This window comes from Thunnus albacares, chromosome 3, assembly GCF_914725855.1.
Source record: "Thunnus albacares chromosome 3, fThuAlb1.1, whole genome shotgun sequence".
In the NCBI taxonomy this organism is placed as follows: Eukaryota; Metazoa; Chordata; class Actinopteri; order Scombriformes; family Scombridae; genus Thunnus; species Thunnus albacares.
The window spans coordinates 18,522,156-18,531,785 of NC_058108.1; the positions used below are offsets into that span (position 1 = coordinate 18,522,156).

Genomic DNA, 9,630 nt, shown 5'->3' on the forward strand with positions numbered 1-9,630 from the left:
CAAATCCTGGGGCTGCATGGGTGAAATAACCTTTACCATGGCTACCACATACTGTTTTGTTGTCAGTTGGATGTTTAGACATATAGACAGCATATGTCTTCATGATGAAATAAATCACTGAAAGAGATCCTTGTAAAAGAAAGAGAAGGTTTAAGAAGTCAGCCTGTTAATTGAGCTATAGCACTGCATGTCCAATAAGCCACCTTTGGCTTAATAAATCAGTGTGTTGTCAATTTCCCCACCTTAGTTTAAAATACGTAATGTAATGCCATCTCCTTAATATGTAGTAGCTGTGCATTGTTAGGTTTTGAATGCATTAAGAACAATTCCAAAGAAGTCTTAAATCATTGCTGTATCATGTTTTCCTAATGACATGAAAAGCTGTCCTCGCTCCCATCTCAATTAATGGAGCAGGCGTGCTTAGATAAAACGTGACAGCGTTCACAATGCTGGAATGATAAATCTCCATGAAGGTGGGGAGTCACACTGATGCTACAAACCCAATACAACTGATCATAAGCTCACACTCAATCAGACACATGAAGACAGGCACACGTGCACACATGTAAAGCACATGGACAGTACAAGACACACAAACAAAAGTAAATTAAACTACAGTAGAAACACACACACAGATCAACAGGCATAAATCCTTTCTAATTTTCATGTGTCCTTAAGTTGTTCTCGCTGTCTCTGTCCCCATTTTCTATTAGCTGTGTGCTGTAAAGTGTCAATTAATCATTCATTGTTAATTGGTAATTAAGCACTAAGATAACACTTGCTGTTTAATATGTGATTGATATAATTGATGGCATGAATCAAAAGTGCGTGTGTTTGTGTTTGCGTGCATGCGCGTGAATGCGTGTAAGTGTCAGCATAGAATTATAACCTGTTCTTCTTCATCAGCCTTCACTAAATGACAGCAAAGCTTTGTGCTGTTGCTTTCGTGTCTGTCAGAGAGATGAAGAAATCAAGGAAGAGAAGACAAAAAAATAAAGGGGATATTAATTTTTAACACAAATATAGTGGCAGATTCAGAAACTGAGAGATGTTGAAATTGCAGATAGAGGGAGGCAGTAGAGGAGAAACAAGGAGATAGGTGGTTCGAGGACAAAGAGTGGAGACAAAGTGGAGATAACAGAGGGGAAAGATGGAAGGACAAGAGGGGAGAAGAGAGTGGAGGGAAGAATTCAAGATAAAGTGCTACTGTAGAACACTTAAATAGACAGCAACAGCAGGCAAACAAAATAGGAACTCATATTTCAACTATTCATGTATGCATGGTCACATTTATATTTATCTGTTGTATATTCAAAATGAATAATCTGCAATATTTCCTGTAATTACACAGGAGGATGATTCATTGTGCATTTTCATCAGCAGCCACAGGCTTGTTTGGAATAAACAGAAGAAGAAGTGGGTAATAGCATGAACCGTGATAGCCACCACAGCTGAACAGATGAAGAAAAGAAACAACAGAGAAGAAATATCTAAAGAACAGACTTCACTATATACTGGGTATATAGTTTGATTAACAAGTGTGTGAAGAGAAGAGAGAAACACCTACCAACCGAGCAGACAATCTACAACTAGTAGACAGTAGTTAATGGTAGCACTAAGTAATTTTCCCAAAAGGAAGGAGGCTAGCAGTGGCAGCGATAATAAATAATCCCAACCAAGAAGCTTTGCTAAGTCAAGAAAGGCTGGGTAATTGCTGTGATGTTAATATTTGATAAGCCAGTGAAGACATCTAAAGTGACCAATGATAGCCACTAGCACAACTGATACGGATGGGTCAAATGCATTCTGTATGAAAATGAAAATGAAAATGGGAGGAAATAGCAAAAATTGTTGTTATTTCATACAAAAGAGGCCCCAGAGAGTGGAATGCTTCTACTTTCAGCAGGATGCATAACAACTTCTGGATGAGTGGCATAAAATGCAGATGAAAGTTTGAAGTTTTAAAAATCTAGATATTTTTAGTGAATATTGCTGAAAATGAAATCAATGAGCCTTAAGAGGAGACTCTTAATTATTGTAACTTGAGTATGAAAAGTAAAAGCAGTTGTTTGTTTGTTTGTTTGTTTAGATCCCATTTGCTACTGTATGTGACAGTATCTACTCTTCCTGGGGTCCCCATAAGTATTTTCAACAGTACTTCAATAACAGAGAATACATCAGTGCACATCCGTAACATTCATACTCACAATAAGACTCACAATACATAATATAACCACTAAGAAACACAACAACCAACACCAAATCAAAGCCTAATACATATGATTTATTGCCAAGTAGAATAATGATGTCTGTCTGAAAAAAATGATACTAAGTATTTCCAGAAGTATTTCTGGGGTAATTCCAGAAGTATTTCTGGGGTTTTACTTATGATAATATTTCTAATAAAGCAAACTAGAGAATAATGCAACCCGCTTCTTACACTTAACCAAGCCAAACGATTATTCATTGTACTTACTCTTGTTCGATATGGGCAGTGAAGAGCAATGTGAGCTGCTTTGTTCTGAGCTACCTGTATCCTGTTCAAATTCATTTCTGTTGTGTTGGACCAAATCACTGAACAATAATCTAACTGTGATAACAATAATGCTTGCACTAATCATTTGGTTAAATAGCTAGGCATGAATTTTTTACAGTGTTTTATAGCAGTCATGCCTCTGCCCATTTTTACCACCATTTGATCAATTTGGCTGTTCCAAGACATTTCACTATCAACAGTGATCCTTAATAACTTTGCGTCTGTTACTTGTTCATTAACTATATCTCCTATAGTTATATAGTATAGTAAAATTGGTACGACTTTTAATGAATATTTTGAACCAAATACCATACATTTTGTCTTTTCTACATTAAGAAACAATTTATTTACTGTTACCCATTTCTTCTATTAATTTAATTCCTCATTGAAAACCCTACCAAGCTCTCCAAGTGTGTGTGCTGATGTATATATTGTGGGATAATCTGTATACATCGCAATGGTGGCATAATTCAGAATTAGAGGTAAATTATTTGTAAAAATGGAAAAAAAATGTGGCCCTAAACAACTTCCTTGAGGTACTCCACAACTCACTGCTCTTACCTCAGAATAACTACCATTAAAATGTACAGTATATTTCCTGTTGGTGAGATAACTTTTGATCCATGCAGCAGCAGATGCTTCAAAGTCATAACAGTTCATCTTATTCAATATCAACTTATGATCAAGTATATCAAAAGCTGAACTCAAATCCAACAATACAGCATCAACAACTTTTTTCTCATCGCTTTCTTTCACCCAGGCATCTCTCATCTGAGTTAATGCTGTATTTGTAGGGTGCCCCTTTGACTATTTTTACCTGGTTAGTGGAACAATCTTGGCTATTTTCCATTCTGAAGGACAAACACATTTTTCTAAACTTAAATTAATAATGTAAGATAACAGGCAGAGCAGTCAATTCTGCTACAGGTTTCAGTAGCTTCACATCAAGGTTATAAACACCTCAAGGCTTTTCCTTACTCGTCCCTAATAGTTTCTTTATTGTAGAAATACAACCTTTTTCAGCTTTAAACTTACATGATTTATTACTCATTATTCTATCTTTTATCAACCCGCTAGAAAGCCCTTCTTCTTCATGTCTGAGATCCATACCATCATGCAATTCCTGAATTTTATTACTGAAATAATATCTTAAATAATTATCAATATCCAATGTTTTAGTAAGAATTTTTCCATCTGCTTCCAAAGAGGATGGTGTTGGTCTAACTCCTCCTCCGATTAATTCACTGAGTGCATTCCATATTTTTCTGTCATCTTAAATTCTGTTTTGATAGTAAATACTTTTGTTTCCTTTTTGTTCAATTTTGTTACATAATTCCTTCATTTACAATATATACTCCATTGTAATGCATCATCTGATTTGGTTGCTTCTGCCTTGACTCAGTTTCTTTGCACCATGTATTCTTTGAGTTCTTAATTCAGCCCTGGAGCCATAACATTTCTCACTGTTTGCTTTCTTACAGGGGCATGTTTGTCATTAATTGGCATTTACAAGTTAGTGAAAACATCTAAAGCCAGATTACTTTATCATAGTAATTATTTTCATTAAAATATTTAAACATCCTCTGTAATATTATTTTCTGACCAGATTTTGGAACTTCTTTGGAAAAGAGTTTGGAAGTCCTCACATTCCAATTGCAATTAGATTATGATCACTACACTCCACTGGAACTGATATTGCTTTTGAGCACAACTCTGTGACATTTGTAGAAAATTAGATGCAAGTCAATGATTATGAACCATCAGCTCTGCAACATATTCTTGTTGGCTTTGTAATAACTTTAAAACAAATTACATGTATCTGCAAGAGAAAGCAACTTATTTCTGACCTTGCATTCCAATCAATTTATTATTTATTATTTAGTGTTATTATTTAAGTCACCCAGGAAGTAAATCTCATTATTTATATCACATATCTTATCTAATATTTCACATACATGGTTCAGATATGTTATCGTTGCATTTGCTGGTCTATAACAGCACCCGACAAAGACTGGCTTTAGACAAGGCAGTTGAACCTGTAGCCTGATTACGTCAACCCCTATACTTCGTAGATCCTCCCTAACTCTTACTGGTATTTGGCTCTGAACATAAATTGCTACTCCACCACCATTTGCACTCCTATCTTGTCGGTAAATTTTATACCCAGCTATGTTCAATAAAAAAAAAAAACTTTATTTTTGAATCTAAATGTTTCTGAGATTGCCAATATATGTAAATTCTGTTCTTTAAGAATTTCTGAAACGTCCTGTATTTTATTTCTTAAACTGCAGATATTCAAATGCGCTATTCTTTATCCCTTTTTTGATTATGTGGAATTTCTTTGAAATCATACATTTCCTTTAATCAACATAAAATATGTATTTCATCACATTCAGAGCTATCACAGGAACAACAGAAAAAACAATTAAACACATACAAACATGTATACAAACAATAAGATACGGCCACAAAGACACTTCCCTGTTTGTTGAACTGGACTGAGTGGAAGGACAGATAAAATATGTTGCAGATTATATTAGAGGACTCCTTGAGATACTGTTGCTCATTGTGCTGAACCTTTGTCCAGACATTTTATTGTCTAGTTCGTATACATGTGCTCAATTGGAAGAGCATACAGAACTGAAGTGAAATCTGAAATCTTTCTGCTTTCACCTGGTTAAGACTGAAAATGTTTGTTTGATGACCAGATTATTTTTGTGGTTGCATTTGGCCTGCTGACATTTTAGACTTTCTTGAGCCTACTTATTGTGTTTTCTGGGTTTTTAGTTTGTGTTTGCTCTGTGTTTCCCTCCAAGTATTCCTCCTCAGCTTGCTTTTCCTTTCACACCTGCCCTGCATTCAGTCTCGTTAGCCCTGCTCCCTGTGCTTTCCCCAGCCATTCAGTTCCCAGCCTGCCTTTGTCTCTTGCCACCAGTTCTTTGTTGTTTCATTAGATCAGTTTGAATTTAAGTCCTGTTTTTTAGTTCAGTCTTGGTTGGATCCCCTTCTCTGCTCTGCCTAGTTCTGTTTTGCTATGCCTGCACATCTGAATCTTTATTGAAAAGAGACATTCTTCAGCTCGTACTGGCTGCTGTGTCCTGCATTTGGTTCTCCTCCTGCTCCTACTTCTCCTGCTACTCTTCATAACACCTTCCTCCTTCTTTTGACCAATTTTCCCATCAAGTTGAAATGTAATTTGCCTTTAGTGAATATTCCAAAGGTGGAGTTATTACTTTCTCCACTTTTACATTTTAATGCACGTGTTCAAAAAAGTGCATGTTATCTTCATGTCATAGTCTCAGATGAGAGACATTCACTGACAGGTAGTTTTTTTTATTTTTCAAGTCTGTCTTAAATAAATAGTTAGGTGCCCAAATGAACATTGAAAATGTTTTACTTGCTGTAATCATTCCTCCTGTTCATGCTGACCATTAAGAGATCCCTTCCTAATGTGCTTTCAGTGTAAGTGATGGGAGACAAAATCCACAGCCCTGCCTCCAAAGATTTATTTAAAACTTTATCTGAAGCTAACATGAAGCTTCAGCCTTCCAAATTAGTAAAATCAAGTGGACATCTTTTAATGTTAAAATCATTTAGTGCCAAATTCCCTCTTTTTGTTACTATCCTCCTTCAACTGAAGCTGAGGAGGAAAACACTTTTAAGTGTTTAACCTAAGAAGACTATAACTCTGGAAGATATACACTTGATTTGACTAACTCAGACTGCTGAAGTCTCATATTAGATTCAGATAAACTTTTAAATACATTTTTGCTCAAAATGAGGAGTGTGGAATTTGTCCCCCATCACTTACATTTTAAGTGCATTTTGGAGGGGATCTTCTAATGGTTAGATTGAACAGGACGGATGATTACAGCAAAATTTCTTTCAACATATATATGGGCACCTGAATATTATCTTAAAACAGACTTGAAAAATTGTGAACCTATCCTTTAAACACATTTTAACAACAATTTACTGTAATCAATTTTTCTAAGTTGATTACAGTTCTAAGTTACTGTAAAACACACCCACATCCTGAGATATTTGAATGTATGCATATAAAAACAGATAATTGGACAGATACAAAGCGTGACATCCCTGCACAGCCCACAGGAGACAATGAGTCTGTTAAAGATCCCACTAATGGAGCTCTGAAGCCTCAGTAGTGACAGATGCCTGTTAAGCAACTGGAGTCAAACATGCACACACAACCAGTATGTACACACACACACACACACACACACACACACACACATTTTCTCATCTCCTGACACTCAAAACACTCATCTGACACTCAAACGCTGCCGACTGACAGCTAAGACACGCTTCTCTGACAGATCAAACCTGATTTACAATGCATGCATGCTGTGTGTGTGTGTGTGTGTGTGTGTGTGTGTGTGTGTGTGTGTGTGTGTGTGTGTGTGTCATTCTGTGAGGAAGAGACGAGCCAAGGGAGTTAGGGGTCAGAATTGTAAATTTGAAAGTGTCACATACCATGTCATTTATCTATCCAGCATGCCCTCCTCTCCAAACACACACACACACAAGGTAACACAAAGAGTATCCACCCCCACCCATTCATTTCCATCTTTAGGATAATCAGTCAGCTCATTCTGTCTTATTTTCCTCTTTTCCTTTGTTCCTTTCCATTTGTGGACTGCATCACTGTCATCCCTTAGTTGTTAAACACTGGAGTCACTCCTGCAGACAATATGTCCCAACAACCAGACAGGTAACAATAGCTGACACCTTTGTGCCACACTGCGGTCTACACTGAAGACAACCCAGACTTAAAAATACAAATATGTCCATATACAGAACCAGTCAAAAGCACTGGTACTGTATTAAATTAATTTAATGGTTAAGCTTAGGTTATTCAAAGCACTTGGTTAAGGTTGGATGGATTTATCGACACCTTGACACACTTTTTCACACCCAGAAGTCACTGTGTCACTGCGCTGCTGTGTATCTGTATCTCTGTATTTCTTGGCTTTTCGACAGTCTTTTTCCTCAAAACAATTGATTTTGGATTTCGGACCTCAGATTATTTGGATTTGGATATATTTTGGCTTTGACCAAAGCCTGGACTGCAACGACTATTCAAGAACATGGATCTGAGCAAACAATGCTGGTGAGCCTGCTTAGCCTAGTTAGCTTAGCTTGGCTGTGCCCAGCCTGGCCCAGCTGTGTTGATATTGGTGGCTACTGTGTTGATACTGACTCTGTTTGGTCTTTCATGCATGCATTGCACTAAGCAAACAAAATGCCACCAAAAAAGACTCCAGATGAGGAAGTTGAGGATTGAGATTGTCCTCTTGGAGTGCCGAATGGCAGACTTGGAGCAGTACTCCTGCATGAACGACTTAATTGTTGGTGGGTTGGAGTCAAGGCCCAAGTCAAATGTGAGGGCTGCGGTAGCGGAGGTTGGAGAGCCCACCGTACCTGAACTGGACTCCCTTGAGCAACAGGTGATTGATTTCTTTAATAACAAAGGCATATCTGTGGACAGCAACGATATCGAGGCGTGTCATCCTCTCCCCCCAAAAAAAAGGACCTGCCCTGATAATTCCCTTGGTGAACAGAAAACAAAAAAACGCACTGCTCAGACAAGAGAGAAAGCTCAATGGATCCAATGTCTATGTGAATGAGCACCTAACAAAGAAAAACGTTTGCATTGCCAGAAGGACACGCTTCTTGAGAAAACAAAACAAGCTCCAATGGATGTGGACAGCAAACTGCAAGCTATTCATAAAACTGAATGGGTCACCAGAGAAGGCAAAAATGCTGGTCATCAGGGAGAGTGCAAAATTGGACAAGTACCAGTGATGACAACTACTGGGAGAGCAGCACACAAAGGTAAAGAAATAACCAAAGAAATTTACAGTAGTAGCAATCTCTGAGACTTGGCTTAATGATGAGCAAGCTGCTATGATCAAGATAGAGGGTTATGAGATGTTTTTTATTAAAAGGATCCAAAAAAAAGGGTGGTGGGTATAAAAGTAAATCTGTTAGTAATATGTCACTTGTTATAGACAATGTCATGAAATGTATCACTATAGAAACTGAGATTGAGAAATCAAAAAACATATTAATAAGCTGTGTCTATAGAACAAAAGGATCTTGCTTTGATACATTTAGGGATAAGTTATTGGGGTTGTATGATGACATAAACAATAATGAAATGTTTTTTGTTTGCAGGGATTTCAACATTGATTTGTTAAATCCAACTCCACAAATGATAAGAATAATGAATAAGAAAGTAGTACGTGGACTACTAACGGATGACACAAGTGACCATCTGCCCATCTTTGCAATCATTCAGAGCTGTACAAGGACCAACAAGAATGTTAAAACTTACAAAGACACAAAACACGAGACGTAATTAACTCTTTTAAAGAAGACCTAATGAAACAAGATTGGAATAAAGTCTAAGTGGAAGATGTAAATGAAGCCTATGAGATATTTTTGTTCATAACAACTGCTCTCTGTGAAAAAAAACAAAGAAAGTACTAAAACAGAAATTTGCTGAAAAGCCATGGCTAACTAAGGTAATACAAAACGCATGGAAGAAGAAAAAATTGTTATATTAAGAATTTTTAAAGAAAAGAACAAAAGAAGTAGAACACCCATACCAGACATAAAAAACAAACTGACAAGTGTTATGAGAAGCATCAAAAGATATTATTACAGTAAAGTTTGAGGACAATAGAAATAATATTAAAACACATGGAAAGTATTGAATGATATTATTTAAAATGGAACTGGAAAAACAGGATAGCCAAATCATTTCCTGATAAAGAATATACAACTATTATTGATATGGATTTAGTTGCAGATGAATTTCATGACTTTTTTGTCAGTGTTGGTCGTGGGTTGGCTTAGGAGATTGCAAAGACTAGTGGTAGAGATGATGTGGAAAGTAACTATTAATGTAAATAAATCCATGTTTATAAGGGGAACAGATGGAAAAGAAATTATTGACATTGTTAAAACATTTAAGAATAAGAAGTCTACAGACTGGAATGGAATTGATATGTCCATTGTTAAAAATATTATCAATTGTGTGGTGAAACCTCTTATACATATTTGTAATC

General features: G+C 36.5%; 1 long non-coding RNA gene across 1 annotated transcript; it reads left to right on the top strand.

The window, feature by feature from the left end:
- Positions 1-7,396: 7,396 nt before the first annotated feature.
- On the top strand, positions 7,397-9,137 carry LOC122979257. Its single transcript, XR_006402827.1, has 2 exons — positions 7,397-8,392; positions 8,735-9,137. It is a non-coding gene; the product is annotated as an uncharacterized LOC122979257 (long non-coding RNA).
- The last annotated feature ends 493 nt before the right edge of the window (positions 9,138-9,630 follow it).